The 24,751-nt window shown below is 34.9% G+C and overlaps 1 protein-coding gene across 1 annotated transcript in view; it reads right to left on the bottom strand.

Moving 5' to 3' along the window:
* Positions 1-24,508, bottom strand: part of LOC113229220 (suppressor of lurcher protein 1) — a 695,358-nt gene extending 670,850 nt beyond the window's left edge. The window contains exon 1 of the mRNA XM_026462748.1: positions 24,272-24,508. The gene's annotated coding sequence lies outside the window, so the exon portion shown is untranslated. The remainder of the gene's footprint in view (positions 1-24,271) is intronic.
* Between the last annotated feature and the right edge of the window lie 243 nt (positions 24,509-24,751).

Genomic DNA, 24,751 nt, shown 5'->3' with positions numbered 1-24,751 from the left:
GTGTGTGTGTGTGTGTGTGTGTGTGTGTGTGTTTGTGTGTTACGTGATTACTTTGATATTGGTCAACCAATTTCGATATTCTTTTCTTTTTGGAAAGTCCGATTCAAATTAAAAAAATATTTCACCTCTAAGAGTGGCAAAGGGGACAAGACCGATTTATTGAATTCCGTCCACTTTCCTTTAACCAATTTCAATAAAACTTGACAGATAGATGTAATTCCAATTAAATAAAACACAGTGACAACGGGTAAGCTAAATTTTGAGATCAATTTTTTTTATAAGAAAGTTATGATTATTCGGATCAAACTCGCGTATAATGTGTTACGGTAAATGTGATTAATTGGATATTATTAATAATCATCAATCATTATTAATGATTATTAATCATTGCAATTTTACTGGCGAGTTTTATTACTATTACCGAAGAGAGTGAATTATTAATAACAATCGGTAAAAGTGATGAATTTTACATTTTTTATCACACCAAATCATGAAGTAATTATTAATAAAGATCGGTTATTATTAATATTTAGAACATATTTTATTACACTTACGTAACACGTTTACGTATACATAGGTTTGAAAAATAGTTTCACTAGAATATAATAGTCCCGGTATCTGGGACCTCCCCATCAAACGGCCATACTGCTAAAAAGGCAGCCAAGGTCGTCAAGCTAGCTAGTCTAAATAATATTATAGACGTGTAAGCTTAACCTCCACGCCAGGTTGTCACTATGTAACAAATAACACATTTTATCACTTAAAAATTCAATATCCATTTGCCAAACTGTTAACAATAGCATTGACGCCGCGGAAGTACGCTGAAAAGGCAAATGGATTCCATTAATAATTCTTACATCGTCACGCGATTTCTACGTTGTCACGATACATGGCTCGGTACATTCCGATGAGATTAATAAATCTGATCAAAGGAAGCACTTTGTATGTTGAACTTAATGTGAAACAAAATCTCCTCCCCAAAATGAAAAAAAAAGTGAAAGTAGAACTCCTTGTAAAAGAGTTCGTCCAGCGAAGTGCTACCATCTTACCTATTTCTGCCGCCAAGCAGTAATCTGAACATTACTGCGTTTCAGTTTGGAAGGGTAAGGGCGCTGATGAAATTACAGGCACATGGGACTTATAAAGGTGCTGGCTGCGACGAAGAAGGTTCTAAAATCTTTCGCTAGATATCAGTAGTTTATTATTTGCATTAAATAGTTTATTACTTGCAGCACTAGCAATACGGATTTTCGTTATTTCCAAGAATACAGAGTACTAAAAAGCCGTCCTCAAAAGTCATTCATCTCCTAGTTCTTGGAGGCGGAATCTTTTCTTCAAATTTAAAGGACCACTACTGAGGTACCCTCTTTCAAACAAAAAAAGAACCATCAAAATCGGGTTACACTTGTCGGAATTATCGCGTAACAAAAAAAACATACAGTCGAATTGAAAACCTACTCCTTTTCTTGAAGTCGTTTAAAAATAGAACCAATCGTAGCTTCTTACAGTTACAGATCTTACAGCAGTTCTCAACCTTACAGAAGTAGTATAGACGTTCACTTTCAGTTTAAACTTTTACACGTCATTATGTAGAATTCGCATTAAGCATCCACCGTAAAATGACCTCTGATGTTGAGTTATTAGTTAGACAATCGCGTTCTGTTCACTGTGATTTTGTTACACAAAACGTCTGCGCATTCATAAGGTAGTTAGCTAATAGCCTCTCCTTGTGGTTACACTACACATAAATATAGTCAAATGTAATTATGAAGTGGTCGTCGGCAAAGCATGTCAATTGAAACACAGGTGTGCCAGACATACTGCGCCAGATGTAAGCGTTAATACAGTTTGTTCGCAACGTGTCTAGATATAGATGTCAATTGCGGAGTTGTGGGGCTCACAACACAATTCAGCGGTAGTGTCGAGTGCTGAAATCACATAGGAGCTTGCTCGCTATAAATCGAGCTTCATTTGTTTGTGTGTGAATTTCTAGTTCATTTCAAGGTACCTTTAAGTATGTTAAAGTAATGGGTTATAACAGTTACTTTAACCTATACATGGACAATAACAAACATTCAAATTCAAAAACATTTATTTCAGATAAAAATCCGTTAGTAAACAAAATAAGTTATAATCTAGTATTAGTATTAATATTATTTAATGTAAAGGGACAATACATCTATGCGAAGTTTTTAAGTAATAAGTAATTAAGTGAGGGTATGAAGCTCAATCCATCTCCTCACAAGTGGCGAGTCCCACTGATCTATGAACCCCCACGTTGGAGCCTCCGCGCAGGCGCCCCAGCGCACATGCACGTCTTTTCCTCACGAAGGCCATGAAACCATCTCACTCAGCCTCGGCAAACAACCCAGATGCACTACACCTCTACGGCAGCCCCATCAACACCCTGAATGCGTTTTTATATTGGACACGTAAGTCGCTGAATGTCCGCTGCGAATACGCGATCCACAGACTAGTTGTAGCTCTTACGATTAAACCTAAGGTTTTATATGACTTGGATACGATGTAATCATAATGATCTCAAAAGGTGAGTATTTCATCAAAGTATATGCCCAGGTCGCTTGCTACAGATTTGCGTTGAAGTGTTTTGCCGCCGATAGCATAGTTAAAGAATATTTTTTGATGTTTGTTAGTGAAGTATGACGTGCAAATCTGCGAGCCAGCATATTACTCCGAAGAGCCAGCGACCTACACTCCTTTTCTATGTCGCAATTGTCATTAAGATCCTCTGTGACCCAATGATCTAAATATTTAAATTTAGACACGCTGGACAAAACTGTACCGCAAAGTGACATTTCAAGTATCTGAGTATAGTTCACGGCGTCGAGTATATAACCAGAAATAGTGACGAAATAAGGGCCATACATTCCTGCTAACTCATCAGTGATACATCACGTATAAATATCAACTCTGGTTTGCACTGAAATGTAGACAGCGCCAACAACTGACCTGTGTGTACGTCTCCGTATATTTCAAAAATATACTGTATTGTAATAAAAATAATATCTCTAACAATAGCGTGCTGCTCCATTCGGTGGCGTGGGAAAACAACAAAACATCTAATTACAAAACAAACTGCACCAAATTTCATCGTTAATTAAATATTAGACATGTAATTTTGCAATGGTAAAAATGCATTCGGTAGGTTAGATTAGGGTAGGATATGAAAAAGCAGCATGAGCCGAACGAGCGAAGCGAGTGTGCCAGAAGAATACCAGAAGCCAATTTGCTTGTGTTTCCGAACATGTTTTCAGGTCAAATTATATTATAAATTATGATTAATATAATATTAGTATATAATCAACATTTACTCAGTTTTAAAAATAGGTACGTATCTAAATTTTACTTTCAATGCTCATTTGTCTTAGTTTTAAGGCCCGATATAAAACTATCAAAGTTAATTACATACAAATCAAACATTTTTTGCGTAGCTCAGAACAAATTAAAATATCCATCGATTTAATTTATTTTATGTCTCAGAGAAAAAGGATCAATCATTAAGAAAGTTGACCGTTTAGATTGTTTGCCTGTTGTTTTTGCAAATATTAAATGATCATTTAAATACATGCCTTATTTAAGTACGGTCCATGAACGGGTTAACGTAGTTTACTTATGCTAAATAAAACTTTGTGACCTGACGCAGGCCCTGTCTGCCATTTTGAAAATATAATCGTCTGTGTACACTAATATTTTAAATTCTTAGCCACATATAACATTTGTTTTGACGACCTCGGAGGACCAATCGTTTGCCATGTGGGTACTGTATTGGAAGGTTCCAGGTACGATTCCCGGTATGACCAATTTGGAAAATGAACTTTTCTAAATTGATTTTGGTGGGTGAATTTCATTGGGTTTGCGCTCATAGCACAGAGAATTCCTTAGTTTAAAACCAGGTAATTAATGTAAACACATTTTATCGGTGGAATATCTGGCACATTATTATTTTTGCTTTATAGTATAATAAAGAGGGTACACACATACACAATTAGATACTTAATTTTAATTTCTGTGGAAATCCACTTTAATTATTAGGCGGTGTCAATAAAATTAAAACCAAAGTCAAATAATCTTAATTTTATAGGTTAGCCAATTACACTTGAAATCGTCATACTAATTATAGTAACGCAGATTCCCCTGGACAGAATGAGTTAGAAACTCTAGCTGTTGCTCTTTGTAAATGTACATTTATCATTACAATAACATATTAAATTTTAACATCTTAGATTGAGACTACCTGCAAGAGCTAAACGGGTCATGACCACGGATTTTTGTGTGAAGAAGGAATCTTATTATAGAAGCGTGTACATTGCCCTTTAAATGATTTTGAGACTTTGTTAGGACGACTGTCAAGAACAGCTAGTTTATTTTTATTCCTCGTATACACGTTATGTCTGTGACTATTTTTCATAAAAAAAATATATATTTTTCTTAACTCAAATAACATTTTCATAAATGTCCTGAGAAGTTATTGTAAGAATGTTAATCTCCTTAAACTTATCTCTCAAAGACATTCTGGGGCCCAGATTGTAACTTGCCTTAACTCTTAAAGTGACTAATTTCCAAAATATTTACTACCAAGGTATTATATAGATTTGAATGGGATGTACTCGTGGCTTCTGCTTTTAAAAAATATCCATACATTAAAAAAAAATACCAACCAATGGAATTAGGTCACGCTCCATAGTAAAAAGCGACCGCTACCGAATTAAATTTCTCTTCAAAGAATATTTTGGTTTGAAAAAATCGGAATAACTCTATCGTCAATGCGATATAAATAAATATATGTGTGTACATATACTGCCTTGAGTCTAAGCAGTGAGCGAGTGAGTTATCAGCATCGAGTACATAACCAGAAATAGAGACGAAATAAGGGCCATCCATCCCTGGCAACTCATCACGCAATTGGGCCTTATATCAGTTTTAAATATCAACATTCGTTTACGCTGAAAATACAAATTAGAAAGCTGAAATAGTGCAGCGCCCACAACCGACCTGTGTGTACGTCTCCGTAAATTCCAAAAATATTCTGTATTTAGTAATAAAGATAATATCTCTAACAATGGGGAAATGTTCCATTCGGTAGTATGGGAAAAACAGCAAAACAGCTAATTACAAAACAAATGGAAACATATTTTATCGGTAATTAAATATTACTTATGTAATTTTTCAGTTTTCCTCCATTATAGCAAAGCTCAAGTTAAACTGGTCGATTTGAAGAGAAACTATTGACGACACCCGTCAATTGTTTCGAATTCAGACTATCCAATCGGAGCGCAGTTTTCACCGTAATGATTTGGCAGAATAGTTTTCAAACAAATTAAGCGACATTTCGTCTCTATTTCTGGTTATATAGTTGATGGTTGTCAGCAATTATCTTATAATGGTTATCAGATTATTGTACAATAGCACATCAATCTACCTACATATTTTTATTCTAATATCGCCCCCAGACCAACGAAACAAGGTTTGTCAATATGTAACTTGATGTACCTCCGTCTGTACAACGTACTATTCTGGAATACGCTGGACTAAGGACATTGATGGGATAACAGGGTTTGGAAGGTTACCTGTATCGTATTTGTGCACAGCTCATTATAACGGCTTTGTAGTTAATGTAATTACTGTAATTAATATATATATATATCTCTGAAAGATATATCAGAAATCTGTAACGGATTTATTTTCTTAAGTATTTGTTTACAACCTTGTTTCTTGAGCCTATGACAATTTTTTTTTATTCCAATTGTTTTTGTAACTGTGTGTGTTTATATATATATATATATATATATATATATATATATATTATTATCCGTTATTTATCATGAAAATGTAATATGCCAATGATATTATTGGTCTTCAAATCAAATTAAACATTATTTGAAATGAATTCCGAACATATTAATTACGGTCATTGCGTCAACATAAGCAACTGACGAACCGTAAATTCCCTTTGACGTATTTGTAGGCAATTAAAATTTGTTAATATTCAAATTTTTAAATTTTTTACATAATGGTATTTGTGGATTTATAAATGAGTGAGACAGGCAAAATAAACAATACATTTAGAATTTATTTAAAACAATGTTAGTAATAAAAACCGAAATGAAAAATTTGTCGAATTACACCTATTTGCCAAGTTTTATTGAAATCGGATAGCGGAAAGTGGGTGAAGTTCAATATACCAGACTCATCCCCTAATTTGCTACTCTTGGAGATATTTTCATCAAATTTTAATACAACCACTACTAAGGTAACTCTTTACCCTGACAAAAAAAACCATTGACAACACGGTTCACGAATATCGGAATAATCGCGTAACACACACACAAAAAAAAGAAAAAAAAATCGAATTGAGAACCTGTTCCTTTTTGAAGTCGTTAAAAATTTGAAGAAACACACACAGCTACAAAAACAATTGGAATAAAAAAAAATTGTCATAGGCTCTAGAAACAAGGTTGTAAACAAATACTTAAGAAAATAAATCCGTTACAGATTTCGTACTGCCAAAGACGTTATGCCTAATGGAGTGATTACAGCCGCCTATATATATTTACGGTACTAACCAAGTGATATTGCAAATGCGTTACCGGCCGTGGGACATAACACCCTAAGTCTCCTGAGCCTGTAATTTAGCTCACTCTCCCTATCCTTCAATCTGAAAGACAATACAGCTGCTTTGCGGTGGAAATAGGTAGGGTATCTACCAACAGTACTGTATATATTGTTCCATTTCGAGTTTCAATTATTTATCTCTTCTATAATCCGCACATACACTGAACTGGTCTATTCCCTTTCTCCGTCCGATATTCGTCTGAAACAAATAATAATCGACCAAATTAAGAGACGCAGGATGCGAATGAAACGTCATTCTTGACAATGTGTGTTGATTTGGCTCGAGCAACCATCCCATATTTGGTGTCGTGGACGTGCTCGTTGTTGAACCGCACGGCACTTTGGTCCCGCATAAAATTTTCTTAAATATTTCATTAAATAAACAAAGATCGAAAAACACAAAGAAAAAATGCTTAGATCCCACTAGAGACAAATCGGTGTTGCCTGAACTGGGCTACTGCCTCTCACCAACTGAATAACTGATCGAGACAGCAGATCATACGAATTTCTCTCAAAGTCAAAGTCAAAGTCAAAGATTATTTATTCCATAGGTAAAATAAATTTACACTTGAAAACGTCACATTTAAGCTACTGCTCGTTCACTACGCTGACCTCCCTGAGAAGAACGAGTAAGAAACTCTAGGGATTGCTCTTTTCAAATAAACTTAAATGCTATGGAATACACTTTGAATCAAATTTGTGTAGATTCTGGAACCATGTCGTCTTTCCATACATCTTTATCTAACACGTAGTCTTCAATTTTGTAATATGATTTTTCGATCAAAATATTTTTAATGTAGTTTTTAAACTTAGGAAATGATAAACTTAATATATGCTCCGGAATCTTATTGTAAAAACGTATACAGTTAAAAGACTTGTTTACCACGGTTAAACGAAATCGTGGTACCATGAGTTTGGATTTAGCTCTAAGGTTATTATTATGGATATCTTCTTTCTTATTGAAATTATGTATATTTTTACGGGCATATAAAATATTTGAGTAAATGTACTGTGATGCCACAGTCATGATACCAGTCTCCTTAAACTTTTCTCTGAGGGAAACCCGAGAGCCTAGACGGTACACAGAACGAATCGCTCGTTTTTGTAATACAAATATGGTTTGAATATCTGCCGCTTTACCCCACGTGAGAATCCCGTAGGACATTATACTATGGAAGTAACTAAAGTAAACTAGTCTAGCAGTACTAACATCGGTAAGCTCACGTATTCTGCGGACTGCGTATGCAGCGGAGCTTAATCTGCTGGCCAGTGAAGATATATGTGGAAACCATTGAAGTTTACTATCTAAGGTCACTCCCGAGAAGACTGCTTTATTAACAAAGTCTAACTTTTCTCCGTTTATTTCTATACTTGAACTAGTCGATTTTACGTCAGGTAATTCAAATTTAACACATTTTGTCTTCTTGGCATTAAGCAATAAATTGTTAGCATTAAACCAATAAACTACCTTAGAGAGGGTATCATTAATATGGTCATAGTTAATGTCATGTCTGTCTGTTTTAAAAATCAAGGATGTGTCATCAGCAAACAACACGATTTCGCAATGGTCCTTAACAAAGAATGGCAGATCATTAATATAAATCAGGAATAAGAAAGGTCCAAGTATTGAGCCCTGCGGAACACCCATTTTTACTGGAGAACCCAAAGAAGTCACTCCATTTATGTCTACTTTCTGAATTCCACCGTTGAGATATGACGAGACAAGTTTCGACGCCTTGTCATTTACACCGTAATATTCCAGCTTCCTAATAAGACTATTATGATCAACGCATTCAAATGCCTTTGAGAGGTCAAAGAAAACACCAATAGCGTTCTGGGACCTTTCCCAAGCATCAAAGATGTGTTTTAGTAACGCTACCCCCGCATCGCTAGTCGATCTACCACTAGTTAAACCCGTATTGTTCACTATGAAAAATATGATTCTTACCGAAATAGGACAGTAATTGAGTTAGCATAACCTTTTCGAATATTTTACTTAAAGCTGGTAAAATTGAAATGGGCCTATAGTTGCTAGGATCAACTTTCCTACCGCTTTTGAATAAGGGAATAACCTTGCTGTATTTCATTAAATCGGGAAAAACACCTTCGTCAACGCACCTATTGAAAGCTACAGCTAACTGTGGGGAAATGAGATTAATAACTGAGTCTGTAACTTTAGTTGATATGCCCCAGAGATCTTCAGTTTTTTTAACATGTATTGACTTAAAAGCTTTTATGATGTGTTGTGGATTAACATGACGAAAATTAAATAAACTGCCACAAACGTTAACATTTTCCTTTAGGAGATCAATAGCAAGTGAAGGGGAGGAATTTAATGATTTTGTAGTGTTCACAGCAATTTCCGAAAAGAACGATTCAAAAGCTTGGGCTACTTTATCTTTAGATTGTATAAGTTTGCTGTCTAATTCTAAAACTATATCTCTATCGTGTAGTTTAATCCTGCCTGACTCTTTATTTAATATGCTCTATGTGCTTGTTGCGGATTTCTGTATTGGAATTAAACCTATTAGCGCCTCCACTATGTTTGCTAAGACGGATTGCTTTTTTCCGTTATACGAAAGCGTTGTGCTTCACTCCTGGCTCGGCTACGAGGCATATTAAAATGTATCTTCCCAATTGTTACTAACACTAATTTCTAAATTATATTCTTACTAACACTATGAATTCACAGTCTGACATAAATTACTATTATTATTTTTGCCGTAGTCCAGTGAGATCAATGGATTTTTTCTTTGTGTAAGTATGATCGATCTTTGTATCAATAATAATAAACTAGTGGAGTCCTTTCGCAAAAAAATAAATAAATTTCATGGTAGTACGGTCATCTTCAAATTAGACGCTATAGAAGCGCTGCAGTGATGCTACTATGGCGCTGCAATCGCCCCACTACCAATTTTCATACAATATTATAGAACCGCAATTGTAGCGCCACGGTCTTGACATGCGTGCGCCACTTTTGGATACTGTGACATCAAGTTTTTACATTACATGCGTACTACTTTTAATTACATATATAGCAACTTTGTTATAATATACCAACAACTAAGAACAACATTTGTTTCAATTGTAATTTTAAGTAAATATTACAGTACATAAACTAGCTAGAAACTGAAACTTTTTTGTTGACTTTTTCTTTGGTTGTTATTGATTTTTTCTATTTGTTGTGTAGTTTCTTAGTAACTTAATAACTTTATTTTTTTATTGTTCATTGTTTGTTCTTAAACCACAGTCTGTAAATCTAATATCATTTCGTTACAATCTCGATAATATATTTTAATCGATTTTTTTTTCATTCGATTTTCATCACTACATCTGTAAACACGTCAAGTCTCAAACGTTACCGTACCCATGCTATGTGAACTGGACTAATAGTGAATTAATAATTCGCGTCACTGCCACTAAAGCGCTTCTACCAGCATTTTATGCGCCTTAAAACATCATGATATTCAATGAAAATATTTATTTTTATTGAATATTATGGTATTTTACTACAATGAAAGAATAAAAATCAAGAATAATTCATACAATTTGTAGATGTCCTACGTTAGTAGGATTTATTACTGAGCCGTTTCTGGCCATCAGCCCAACATATAATTGGCAGACACAGCTTCGACTAACTTTTACGGTAACTTAAATGAGATTTAGGAGTTTTCACTGATACTTCTCCCTTTAAAGAAATATTAATTCAATTGTGGAGAAATTGATAGGACTGTGGTTACTACATTAAACAAAACTCTGTAATGTAAGATATTTTTACTTTATTGAATTTTTGCATCTCGTTTGGTCAAAGGTTTGACCAAACGAGATGCAAAAATTTTTGGTCAAAGTACCTTTAACAAAACGAGGTTTTATTGAGGACCGCGCCCAAGAAACTGACATTGTTTTCCCTTTGGATGGCTTATCCTCTGGCAGAAGTGGCTAGTATTATGGTATATATAATAAGACAAAAATGGTAACTCCATTCATCCGCAGCAGCGCGGCTTACATGTGTGCACGCTAGGCTTGCCAGACGGCCGTGAAATCCGGGATTGTCCCGTGTCCAGTATTTAGACTATACTGTCCTGGATTTCAAACACTTACAAGTTTTGTTTTTACAAACTTATTAGAGTCCTTTTCACAAAAGAAGTCCCCCAGACGCAGCTCAGTAGTCATGTGAAGGAATATCGAAATATTGATTGCGAATAACGTAAAATTTTTGTAAGTACGCAATGAGTATTAAAAACTCCCAAAAGATGATAGAAAACAATGATACAGCCATGTTATGACCGTCAAATTAGATTATTATATAGAATAATTTGTCAGATAGCCATCTATCTGACAAATTAGTTCTAGTAGTAGATGGCCCGTCTCCCTTACCCTAGTAGAATTGTCCCGGAAATTATAAGTATCTGGCAACCCTAGTCCATGCCCGACACACGCCGTTTACGGACGCACACATTCGCATAATAATGAAAGGCACGTGAGACGACCAGCACTATGTAACGCGCGATAACGAATTTATCCGAATGTGTTCGTCCGTACACGGCACATATATACAAACCGCGCTGATACATTTGCATGGAGTTGCCATACTTGTCTTATTATATTAGAGACTTCAACGGAGCGAACTTCATCGATAACATTTACCTGTAGCCCTCATGAACCCAGGGCTTCCACCACAAAAGACACAAAGCTGTACTATTTGCCGTATTTCATTATTTTCCTGTAAATTACTGCTCTGGCACCGGAATCCTCGCCACCCATGCTTACGTGCACGTGAGAGAGAACAACAGTGTCGGCGCCGCGGATGCGAACCAGCGAGAGAGGCAGAGGGTGGCGGGGCGCGACCGGATTCAAACCGCTAACTGTATTCGCTCGATCGCCATCCACATTAAACGCGTACCATTGTACTGCTTGTTAATTTCTACTTTTTTCATTGCACAAGTTAAGATTTAACACTTCTCTTGTTCATGTCATTGCCGCGCCCTTAACAAAATCGTTATATTTGGAGATGATCTCTTCCGTACACTTTGCTAGCAGTAAAGAAAGAGCGAAAGAAACTCTTCACAAGAGTTCATCCAGAGAAGTATTGCCACCTTAATTATTTCTGCTCCCAAGCAGTAATGTGAACATTACTGCGTTTTGGTTTCGAAGGGCAAGGTTGCTGGTAAAATTACAAGCACATGGGACTTGTCAACTTATGTCTCTGGATGTCGGGCACAGTGGCAGTGCCCCTCAGATCTTTGCAATTCACAGCTCTGAGTGGCACTGTCACTGTTATGGACAGGCGTGTCGCTTCCCACCAGGCACACGACTTGTTTATCCCGTCACTTAATATTATAGAAAAAAACTTGAATTAATTTACTTTTTAATTTAATTTTTCTTCTTTGTTGAATGTTTGTAATTTTATATTTTGCAAGTCAAATAAAACAATTTTTTTTTATTGCTTTTTACATTGTTCCGATCCCCTATTAGGAGCGGTCTGCCGATACAAGTACAAATGCAATATACTCTAATGTGATATAGGCGCTGTTATCTTCACAGTTTGTGCTGCTAATGCGCAAGTTTATTTACGAACTGCAAATCCATTTTGTAACCAAAAACACCGGATCTAACATCTAATTGGCAGCTAGCACTGCCTCGAAGTTTTAAAGCAACTTAAATAAGCTAAGTTTAGGAGTTTTCACCGTGCTCTAAATGCAGGAGGCAAGCTATACCAGTATGTAGAGGTTTATGAACGACTTTATGAAGCTAACATAGTTGCAAAGTATTTTTAAAAAGAGTATTAAGTATTATTACATACAGGCAGGTGGAGATGTTTAATGCGTAAAATGCGTATAAACCGTATTACCGTTTATTATTCCAGTGTAATACTTAGAGTGATTCTACCCATTGTTAAAAACAATTTTCGCTAAAAAGCCCCCTGCACAGTAGCTAAACAATAATTTCACCCTCACTCGCGACGACCTCCGTAGTCGAGTGGCTTACACACTAGTTTTTATCGTGTCAACCGTAGGTCCCGGGGTCGATCCCCGGCCGAGTCAATATAGAAAAACTAGCTTATATATTGACTCGGGTCTGGGTGTTTCTGGTACCGTCGTTGTCGTTTCCGATTTCCATGACATAAGTGCTGTAGTGTACTTTGGGATCAGAGCAACTTATGTGGTGTTATCTAATATATAATATTCTTGCATCTTAACACACGATGATTCCACATGTGCCTATAATTATTTTAGTAAGCGATAAAATGATAAATCTAACATTGAAAAAAATTTTGAACTAAAATTATTTTTTATCAATGTCTCCGTAATGTTTTTTTTTTATAATATCAAGTGACGAGACGTAAAAGTCGTGCGCCTGATGGTACGTCACACGCCTGTCCATAACAGTTGCAGTGCCACTCCCACTCAGTGTTTTAAATTGCAAAGATTTGAGGGCGCTGCCTCTGCGCCCGTCTCCCTGAGACATAAGTTGACAAGTCCCACGTGCCTGTAATTTCACCAGCACCCTTACTCTTCAAAACTGGAGCACGTAATGCTCACATTACTGCTTGGCGGCAGAAATAGGTAAGGTGGCAGTACTTCCGTGGACGAACTCTTTCACAAGGAGCTCTACGGCTAACTAAATGAAATAACTCGAAATTTAAATGTATTGATGGGGTTCGAGTGCTAATGAAAAGTGAGCAAGACTATAGAAAATATACTTACAGTTTATTAAATACAAAAATGTAAAGGTGCGACGAAACATAGAGAAAACAAGGACAATAACAAAGAAAATGGCGGTAAAAACAAGTGCATTTAAATTTGGAATTTCAATCCAAAACTCAACTGCTAAACGGACTATACAAAATACGTCCATAAACATTTGTGCGAAACGATTCGCAACACTAAAATTTAGGATTATGGTGAAAAGGTTTAAAATACTCAGAATGTTCCAAAAAATCTTCCTCTGAAATGCTTACACCTAATAACTCCTGCCACTCGCCATGATTTTAGATAGGTAATTTACTGTGTCATTTTCTTGAACAGTTACATTTTCGTGGGTACATAAATTTCGTTTATCTTTTTGTATATTATTTTCCTTCTGCTGTCAGCAACTTTCGTGCTAAGTATTAATATCTTTCAAATGTAATAAACAACATTTCTCACAAACGGAATAACAATTCGTCGATTAAAAATACGGATCATTAAATATAATAACTATGCATAATTATTTTTTTCATTAACCAGGCGTTCCTAACTTTGATACAAACAACTATCAAATATCTATGTCTTTCAAGTGTACTTGTTTCATGTGTCTGTAGAAACCAACACGAGTTACATCTATTTACTGTTGTTTAGAGATTCCAGAACAGGAATAGAACAAACAATCAACGTAGAAGTGAAGGCGTCGTCAGCTCGGATCTAATAGGAACATAACCTCACAACGGTGCATTTGGCTGTGTTTACACCGTGACGTACAGATAAGTATGTATTTATTTATTCAGAAAATGTGTAACATAACAGTTTGCACCATGGCGTTACAGCAATTCATCAAACAACATGAATCAAAATAGAAATAAAAGATACTTATCTACTAATCGAAATTAAAATTAACTGCTAATTAATATACGTTATGTTATACGTAATACGTAATTGATACGACGCAAATACATAGAAATATTCGTGAGGTCCTCTGGTTCGTTAGCTCGCGGCTTAGTTGGTATAGCGTTTGGCACGATAAGCTAGAAGACGTCGGTTCAAACCCGGCCGGATCGAAGGAATTTTTTCTGAGTGTTCGATCTTTGTATAAATAATTATAACATACTAATTAATATCCTTCCTGACTTCTCTCTAACACTCTCTTCCAATCGGTCATCAGTCTCTCTATTCCTGTCACAAACACATTACATTGTGGCGATGCTGCGAACACAGAGTTGAGGAGTGCAGTCAGACGGGGAATGGGCGATTGTCGCTGCAGTTTCGTGCGTGAGGGTTCAATTGCCAGAAGGGGCACGCCTGTTGTAGTAATCGTTCTGTACCCTGAACGTAAGGATCTTTTCCACGAGACTCACACGTTCAATATTATTTCTTAAAATATTTAAAATTATGTATGTCCACCTACCTCGTGGAGGAAAAAAATTCTACGTAAATAAAAATTCACGTTATAATAGTTTGATCTCTACTCAATGTTCATAGATTTGGGTGGGAAATTGGATTTTCTCAAGAATTTACATAAAAAATATTCTTATTATTTATTTATGATACAATAGCAGACATCAGGTACAAGCAATACAGATAAAAAAAACTTAGAAATTAATTCAGTAGGTATATCTGTTCCCAATCACAATTGTGCTCTATATTCAAGCCTGACAGAATCCTAAACAGTCGACATATTTAAACCTACGCTAATCACTCACTAAAACAGAAAAAAGAATACATTATTCACTTCATGATATTCATATTCATATTGCTAGAAGTGACCTCAATCAGGGACATCGCAAACAAAATAATCGATTTTTTATTTTTATTTGTTGTTGAATTTTGAATTGAACGGAATAACTGGCATCCACATTTAAATTATAAGTGTAGCAGTCGGTACTTTTCCAACTGAAAATATGGATAAAGTGCTTATAACAACTGAATAATTAAATAAGCATTAAAATACTGGTAGAGTCTGAATATTGATTTTCCCTTTTGCTCATTACACTGTTAACAACGTACCGCTAATTGTTTGTTTGCGTGTTATGCATACGTGTAATAATACAATTTAATGAAAGTGAATTGCATGCAACTGTTTCAGGATGTGCTATTATTTAAAAACAACACAGTCTTTGACTATAGTTATTATTTACCGAAAATACGCGGATTAAGTTCAAAATAGTATAAAATTTTAATTATTTAAAAAGTACCAAAGGCTTCAGTAAGGCTTAACTATATCTGTGCAATATCTGAAGTAAATTTCAACAAAACAGCTATAGCTACAGTGGATCTTTAATTTCAAATAGCCGGCTAAACGCACAAGGTGAAAAACCAAAAAAAAGGTATTGACAAATTTTTGGCAGATAAGTACTGTCGCATTTAAACCACTTTTTCTTTTCATTTTCGACAGCTTCCTTCGCTCTGCGGTTAACTTGTTTAAAGATTTATTTGGTATATCGGCAACAGACATTTCTGGCGTTTACTCCAACCTATAATAAAAGTACGGAGGTTTCTAAAGTGTTCTAAGTGGATTCAAGAAAAATAGATATCATTGTACTTATTTACCTTGGCCCGTGCTCGAATATCAATATAGCGTAATATATCCTTTAAGAAGAATATTAAACTGCCTCCGTGACCGAACGTTTACCATGCTGGACTGCCAAGCAGAGGCCCAGGTTCGATTCCCGGGCCTACATTTATATCTCTCGTGTGTCCATGACACCCACAATAGAGGGCTTCACTAGTGCAGGACTTTGAGTGTATACATAATAATTATTATATTATTATTATTTACCTAGAATTATCAGAATTCAATCATTGAAGATCCGAGGTAGCAGATGCTTATTTTCCCATTTCTGTCTCCTTCCTAAATAATCTTTAAAGTATTGCTGCAATTTAATGCACCAGTACTTACGCGCTGGTGTAAGATGTGGTTTCGAGTACGTTAACCGGTTACTCCTTTGTAGTCCAAAGGCACGGCACGAGTTTCAATGCGCTGATGTGTCGCGTGATTTGTGATAAAACTGTGCACACTTATTTTGAATAACCGTTTTGCAAATATAATTGTATAAAGAAGCTTTTATATATTTCTATCCGTATGTATAGGCCGGACAACTTCCACTTACAACGTTTCGCGCAGTCAATACTGTAACTCTAAAAAAATTAACATATTTTAATTAAGTTGCAACTTCAATTGTAATTACTGAAATTTCAACTGCATTCAAAAGAGCACTTTAAGTGTGATGTGGTTGATATTTATTAAGCTTTGAAAAGTACAGTGTTAAAATTAAAAAAAAAAATAGTCTACGTGTGATTGACGATGCTCAATCAGCCTAATTATTACAATAATAATAAACATTTTCGAAAAGTATTTTTTTTTTATAGTAACCGGACGAACAAGTCGTGCGCCTGATGGTAAGCTACACGCCTGTCCATAACAGTTGCAGTGTCACTCAGAGCTTTAAATCGCAAAGATCTGAGGGGCACTGCCACTGCGCCCGTCACCTTGAGACATAAGTCGAGAAGCCCTATGTGTCTGTAATTTCACCAGCACCCTTAGCCTTCAAAACCGGAACACAGTAATGCTGACATAACTGCTTGGCGGCAGAAATAGGTAAGGCGGCAGTACTACCCTGGATGAACTCTTTCACAAGGAGCTCTACTGCTACTATAATTTTAAAATTTTCATTGAAATTTATATAATTATTAAAAATAACCCAAAAAAGTATAAATTAATACCATTGTACCGATGAAGGTAAATAAATAACTAAAATACTAATAAGTGAACCCAATATCCGAAAATTTTCAACTTCATATACGGTTCATATATTTTATATGGCCTTGCCTGGGCTGCTTATTTCCCAGGCGATTTTGGACAATATAGTACATTGCAAGGCTTTGTACTTAGGACGCTGAATAAAAAATAACCAGCCGCCCGTTTAAGACTGCGTGCTAAGGAACAATGAATGGGCTACAATAGCTTAACTAGGTTTTGTGAAAAGTTAAATTGGTGTTTTTGTAATCTGATATTAGGTATAAAATATATATTATTTTTAATCTTTATAAAATGTCCACGATTTTAAATATAATTTGCGTTAGCTATGAAATGAAATTATCATAAACTGGAATAAACGTCTATCATTTTAAGTAGGTATCTAATTCATTTTTTAATTCATACATTATATACTATTACGTCAGTCTCTCAGTGGTATAGGCTGAGACTACAGACACTCTCACACTCTTTTTTAACGTTAGTCACGTTTTTTAAAAACATTTATTTGTCTTTCACCCATTCCTCGTTTTAGATAAATTGTTGACAATATAAACTAGCCGATTGAAGTTTCCTTTTCAACTTGAAACTGTTTACCTATACCATAAAATAACCTATATTTTAAATTATGTAGCTATTATTTCAAATTCAGTACATCTATTTTTACTAAATACCTATACATATAAATAGTGGCTCCACTCATCAATACGAACTGCTTTTACTATAGGACCCCTCTCACATCTCAAAACCACAGCTTTTATCATTAAATGCCTCAAATCTGCCTCCGTGGCCGAACAGTTACCATACTGGACTGCCACGCAGAGGTTCCGGATTCGTTTCCCGGGTCAGGAGAAATATTTATATGGCCTACATTTAATTCTCTCGTGAGTTTAGGTGTAATTTGTGGTTGTCTGTGTGTATGTCCTAAGCACCCGCAATACAGGGTTTCAAAAGTGTGTGCGTTATTATTATTATTATTATTCAATTACAAACAACTGATTCCATACTTTGTGATTGTAGGGTAATCCACCATTTACATTACAGAATATTTAATAAGTTTCATCTTTGTAAATTCGAGGATTAGGATTTTGTATATAAATAATTTTTCCCTTTTTCACCCCGTTAGGGGTTGTACTTGCTAAAATCAGTTCTTACTTCGCCTAGACTTAATGGAAATAACATACCCTTAAGTTTTTGTTTCTAGAACTTAGAATAGTTTTTACGGTGCATACATCTACCAGTGAATTGATCCGGACCCTTCTCCTTTATATAATAGAATATACCACAATATAACTACACGTAGACAGGTATGCCTGCCATACCAATAAATTTAAACTATCCTTTAATACCACAGAAGGCAGTTAAAAGCAACATGGACTAGACAGACTGCAAACAAGAACAAGTGGCGACGGGATGTCGGAAACGCCGATCCAGAAATATATTCTCTCCAATAAATACATACCTATATATGTAGTAAAATCTTAAATGTTACAAATTTGCATTTGATTTGAAATTTAATGAAATTAAATATTATTGAAAGTAAAATTTCATTAAGTGTGTATTTATTTACTGGGTTATTCAAATATTATTCGTTATAAATTGAAATATGATAATTGATAACAATTTATTTGCATTACGCGATATAGGGAATAATTTAAATGTTAGAAAATTAACAATTGCATTTCATTTTTCCACGAAATGTTTTATCACAAATTACTGAATCGTTGAATGAATATTTAAATATGTTTCAAAGGGACAATGGACAATAAAATATACATTATATGTGTTATTTATGTCCCTAAACATTCCATCATTATTTTCATATAAGTCCAATTGTAGGGCTTAGTTGGTCTAATTCAACAATAGGTTATAAAAAAATTAAAAAGTGATTATTGAAATACAATCGGCATAACAAAACAGAGGTTAAGATCATCCTATATATTATATGATAACTGTGTTCGTATAGTTATATTCTAATTGGAATATTATTTTAATATGATTGTATTCTAATTTTTATTTCAGGTTACAATCTAATTTTAATATTATTATTAGGTTACAGTTCACAATGACGGTCTACATTAGTTATAAATTAAACTAGGAACAGATATCGTCAGAAAGGAAAACGTTATAAACTTTTTGACGCAAATTAAATTTCGCAGAAGTTTTTTCTAATGTACATACAGTCAAGAGCACATCAAGCCTGACACTTTGTACTTTGAACCGTTCTTATCGAAAGCGGCATAGAGTTGGATTTAAATTTTAAGTGTCAAGCTTGACGTGCTCTTGACCCTGTACCATAATGATAACTGTTTAATTAAAATGTTACCGTTAAAAAAAGATCTGCAAATTTGTAAACAAAATATCTTTGGAATTCCATTAGGAGCAATCGACTTTTGAAGCATATATATTTTTTTGGCCTTTTTTCCGCTATTCTACTAATTACACATAGTCATACATATATATATATATATATATATATATATATATATGCCTTCACATAAAGCGGTAATTTTTTTAAATAAAGACGGATTTGTGCAGTCAAACGCTTTTCTATGAATATAAAAATTGATAGCAGTAGAACTCATAGTGAAAGAGTTCGTCGAAGGTAGCACTGCCATCGTACCTATTTCTGCCGCCAAACAGTAATATGAGCATTATTGCTTTCCAGTTTCGAAGGGTAAAGATACTGGTGAAATTACAAGCACATGGGACTTGTCAACTTATGTTTCAATGTGGCGGGCGCAGTGGCATCTTTGCAATTTAAAACTCTAAGCTGCACTGCAACTGCACTGGACAGGCGTGTCGCTTACCTCCAGGCGTATGATTATTTCGTCCCGTGACTTAATAACTAAATATCGTAATAAATAACTTAATATCGTAATAAAAATTATTAGCCATGGGTATAAATTTTGATTTATTATTTAGCAAGTCATACTAACAGAGAAACCTATTTCAATTTAACAAATGTTCAATAAACATTGAAGTTCGAAAACTATCTCTAGTCGCCTTCTAGAAAGTTTCAACATAGAAAATGAAAATTATACGGTGTATCTACATAACGTTTCAAGGTTTCTACTCAATAAATCGATGTCGTAAGACTATTCGAGAAAATTGAGTTATTTGCATGAGTAACACAATATAACCTTTATGCCGGTGCTACTTCATTCAAGTAAATTGATACCCTTATACTCAATTTAGAACGACCTAACACTGTTTCCCGTTTCTTAACAAAATTACTAGTTATAATAAAAATTCATAAATAACGAATTATTCGTTTCCGAAAAGTGCTTTGCAATTATGATCCTTATTTTTAACCGACTTCAAAAAAAGAAGTTTTAGTAGCAGTAGAGCTCCTTATGAAAGAGTTCGTCGAGGGTAGTATTGCCGCCTTACCTATTTCTGCCTGACCTGCTTCTGTTTTGAAGGATAAGGGTGCTGGCGAAAAGACATAAGTTGACAAATCCCATATGCCCGAAATTTCACCAGCGCCCTTATCATTCAAAATCGGAACACAGTAATGCTCGCATTACTACTTAGCGGCAGAAATAGATAAGATGGCAGCATTTCCCTGGACGAACTCTTGAAATAGTGGTCAAAAATCAAAAAGATCTAGAGATCAGCGAAATAGTGTGTTTCACAACGCCGCCGCACCGTTGAGTTATTGCTCCAGCCTGCCATATTAAAAAAGAGCTCACATCATTCTTCATCATCAGTCTTAAGATTATATATACCGTTCTAATTTATTAGCATCATAGCGGCATCCTTTTAAGAGCATGTTCGGTACATGAAACCAAGGGACTTTTATTATATACGCATACTCTAAAATCGCGAGCAAAAACAGCTATTTCATACATTTGGGTCGAGTAGGTTTTATTCGGAATTTGAAAGGGGTCTCTCTTAATTGTATATGTACTGAACATGCCCTTAAAAGGTTTCAGCTGATAAATTGAGGCAATCAGCGCAAAAGTGGCGTAACCTACATTTAGTTTCTTTTTCATTTTAGTTTATTTTAAATGATACTACCGTGAATAACTGTTTTATATTTGGATGCTGTTCATGCATAATAAATATTTAATTATAGTCGGATTTTCAGTTAGAAATAGTAAACACCGGTTTTGGGGTGCTAGTTTTTGATTAAATATAAATAGTATTTATTGTCTTAAAGTTAAGACTCACTCAGTATGTCACCAAAGTAAATCATATATTTTCAATAATCGGTAGGTATTAATCTAAGAAATCTAAATCTGAAAATAGAAAAGTGATACAAGTATAGTGCATACTTATATAGTAGACACTAAATGTAAATGAACTATTGTTTAGCAGATTAATACTTAAAAATCATTAACGTTTCTTTTCGTCTGATTATGTTCATAGTTATTTTTATCATACTGTTTTATCAACTGTCCATAATATTGCAGTGGCACTCAGCTTTAAATCACTAAATTTGACAGTGGCAGTGACCGTCAGACCTCTGTGTTGCCCTAAGATGTAAGGCGACAAGTCATTGCGCCTGTAATATCACCAGGACCCTTCAAAACTGAAACGCATTCATGTTCACATTACTGCTTGGTAGCAGAAATAGGTAAGGTGGCAATACTTCCCTGGGCGAACTTTTTCACAAGGAGATACTACTACTAATTTTTTAAATAGTATTGTTAAAATAACAATTTTTAAGTAGTTTACCCAAACATGTATTAATAATTATAAGAAACTAGTGAAGTAATTTCACATAAAAAATAATTGAATATCAATTCAATAAAAATTTAAATACAATGAATAGCGACATCTCTAGCTAGGGCTGATAGCTGTAAAGGTATATAACTGGGTGTCGAAATACTTTCATAGATTTCTCATAAACGGCGCTACGGCTAAAAAAGTCGTTGAAAAAACCAAATACAAGGACACGACAACAAACATAGAAGAATACTTAAGGTCCGCTGGTTCGTTCCATGGCTTAGTTGCTCTCTCAGTCTGCTGGCACGGTATGCTAGAAGATGTCGGTTCGAATCCGGCTGGATCAAAGGAATTTTTTCAAATGCGCCTCAAAACACAAAATTAAAAAGAAAAAGCAGAGTGAATCTTTATTGAGACATTAGCTGAAATTTGTGTTATGTTTCCTATTTAATTATATTGTTTCATGTTTAAATTTTTATTTAACTCGCGTCCACGTTTGTTTTTATTTTATTCATATATTTTTATTTCTTTTAATCGGCATTTTCGAAAAGGGTCCACTGAAAACCAGCGCTGTGGCCCTGCCGCAGCATTAGCTGAGTTGGGTCCTTTTCAGTGCAATAATACACTTTAATACTAATTATTAATATTGCACTCCACGTGTATTGTGCTGAATAAAGTACATTTCTTTCTTTCTTACATTTCTTTCTGAGTGTTCGATCTTTGTATTAATAATTATAGTTTACCCAAAATCAATAAGTTTGTACACGTATAACACTAAATTCGTAAAATATTGTACGAAGAGAGATTATAAGAGACTTGCATGTTTAAAATGAGTTTGTCTCGGATCTCAATCGCATGTACTTGTTTTTCCAAATAAACCATCAAATCACTATTGCGGCATTCCGGTTTTGAAGGGTAAGGATGCTGGTGAAATTACTGACACATGGGACTTGTCGACTCATGCGGGTGCAGTGGCAGTGTCTCTTAGATCTTTGCAGTTTAAAGCACTGAGTAGCACTGCCACTATTAAGGGTCCTCACTAGATATCATAAAAAAATATGAACATCAGAGCAGCAACATTCGGATTACTGCACAGAACACCCAAACCTATGAATTTAGAAAAGTTTTTCTTATCATCCTCATATAGTGTCAACGATGCTAACCGTTGGGTGCAGAGGATGTCGTAAAGGCGTAACTAGCTTTAAGTAGGACTCTATGAGTTATTAATGAAGAAGCCCTCGGTAAAATGAAGTGTCGTATCTAGGATTTATTAGGGTGGTGTCATTTAGGGCCTGTGCAGCCCTTCATCACTGGGACCAGTAATTGATCTATTGTCATCTCCTATCTAGGACACTTTCATTGCCCATAAACATCAATCCATGAGGCAATTTCGTAAAGGCTACTAAATCCTTTCCATTATAATACTTTTAAAGTTCGGTAGTAGGGGAGAGTTAGGTATTACCGCGCGGCTAATAATTTCGCGCCTCTGTATATCGCAATAACTACACGCTATTTAGAGTTTACAGTAGCCCAGGATCATAGCCTGACACGTCTTATGCCCCGCATGCACGCTATCGCTTCATTTTGAGCGATCGTTCGATCGCTCGTGTTTTCGGTAAGAGGTAAGCCACATTGCATTTTTATTTTAAGTAATCGTTTTATCATATTTGAAAGGTTAGAATATCATTAAAATATAAATGATCTGCAAAATCATTTTGGAAATACAGTTTGCTTTTTATGTTATTTTGTGGTTTGAAAGCAAGGTGACTGTATCTGACAATTCCGCGCTTAGAGCACGGTATTATCAGATTTGGGCATGGAATTGTAAATTATGAAAATTTTATTTGGCAAACATGTTGCATGGAAGAGAAGAAACGTTGCTAAGGATTTTGAATGGGTTGCCCAAAAAGTCCGTGTGGTTTTTGCCACTAGCTAATTTTAAACAGAAAAAAAAGGAATCTTTTCTTTGGATATGTTGTATACGAACATTTTAAAAATTAAATTAAGTAATTTTTTTAAATAAAACTCCCACATCTGGTGAATTGTAAAATTTCATCATGATAACGCCGATTCGCAAATATCACATGCCGTCAAAAATCATTGCAATTAGGTGGTATGTGTTACCTCATCTACCGTATTTGCCCAAAATAGTCTCTTCAGATTTTAGTTTAGTTTGAGTCTTCTACACTTTGATAATAAAGAGACAAAGTGACGTGACCATTAAACAACAATTAGAGAGGTATTTTTATGAAATGGAAATTCTAAAATTACCAACAGGATAGCCAATGATTATAGATCAACATGGCCAATACAGAATGATTATGGTTTGATATTTATTTATTTTGTATATGTTTTCATATACTTTAATAATAATAATAATTAACAATAACGCACACACTCAACATGGCCCATGGCCATCATGTCATGGCCTCAATACCACACGGACTTTTAAATAATCTCATGCATCAGCGTTAAATTATACTTTTGTAATATGAATATAAAAGTCATTACTCACCTCCGGTGTATAACGAAGCATTAAGTAGGTTACCGTACACTATTCAGCCACCCTCCCCTAATGTCACTCACTTTATTTTACACTCAACACACATTTATTACTTGTACATTACATACTTACATTAACATTTTTACTAAAAATTACAGTTACCTTAACTCTACGAACAAAGTTACTACGCGACAGCTACGTGAATTTAATAGCGTCGTAGCTAACTACGGCGTAGAGGACCGCTCTTTCCCGTAGCTCGCGGCGAACTGAATGAATTCCTCGCGACTATGGCATTTAGCAGGCGTTTTGTGCACTTAAGACTTTTCCTATGAGGCCCCTAATCATACTCGATACCCGTAATGAAGGTCATCATGGGAATGTTATAATGATATAATATATAGTGCAATATTTCATAATGTAAATAATGTAAATTTTAATTATAATATAATTACTAAGAATCATGATTACAAAAATTACGATTTACATATTATC

This window comes from Hyposmocoma kahamanoa, unplaced genomic scaffold (genome assembly GCF_003589595.1).
Source record: "Hyposmocoma kahamanoa isolate Upper Pololo Valley unplaced genomic scaffold, ASM358959v1 296, whole genome shotgun sequence".
NCBI classification, from domain to species: Eukaryota; Metazoa; Arthropoda; class Insecta; order Lepidoptera; family Cosmopterigidae; genus Hyposmocoma; species Hyposmocoma kahamanoa.
Note: the sequence above shows the minus strand (reverse complement) of the source record. Positions and strands in the feature narration are given on the sequence as shown.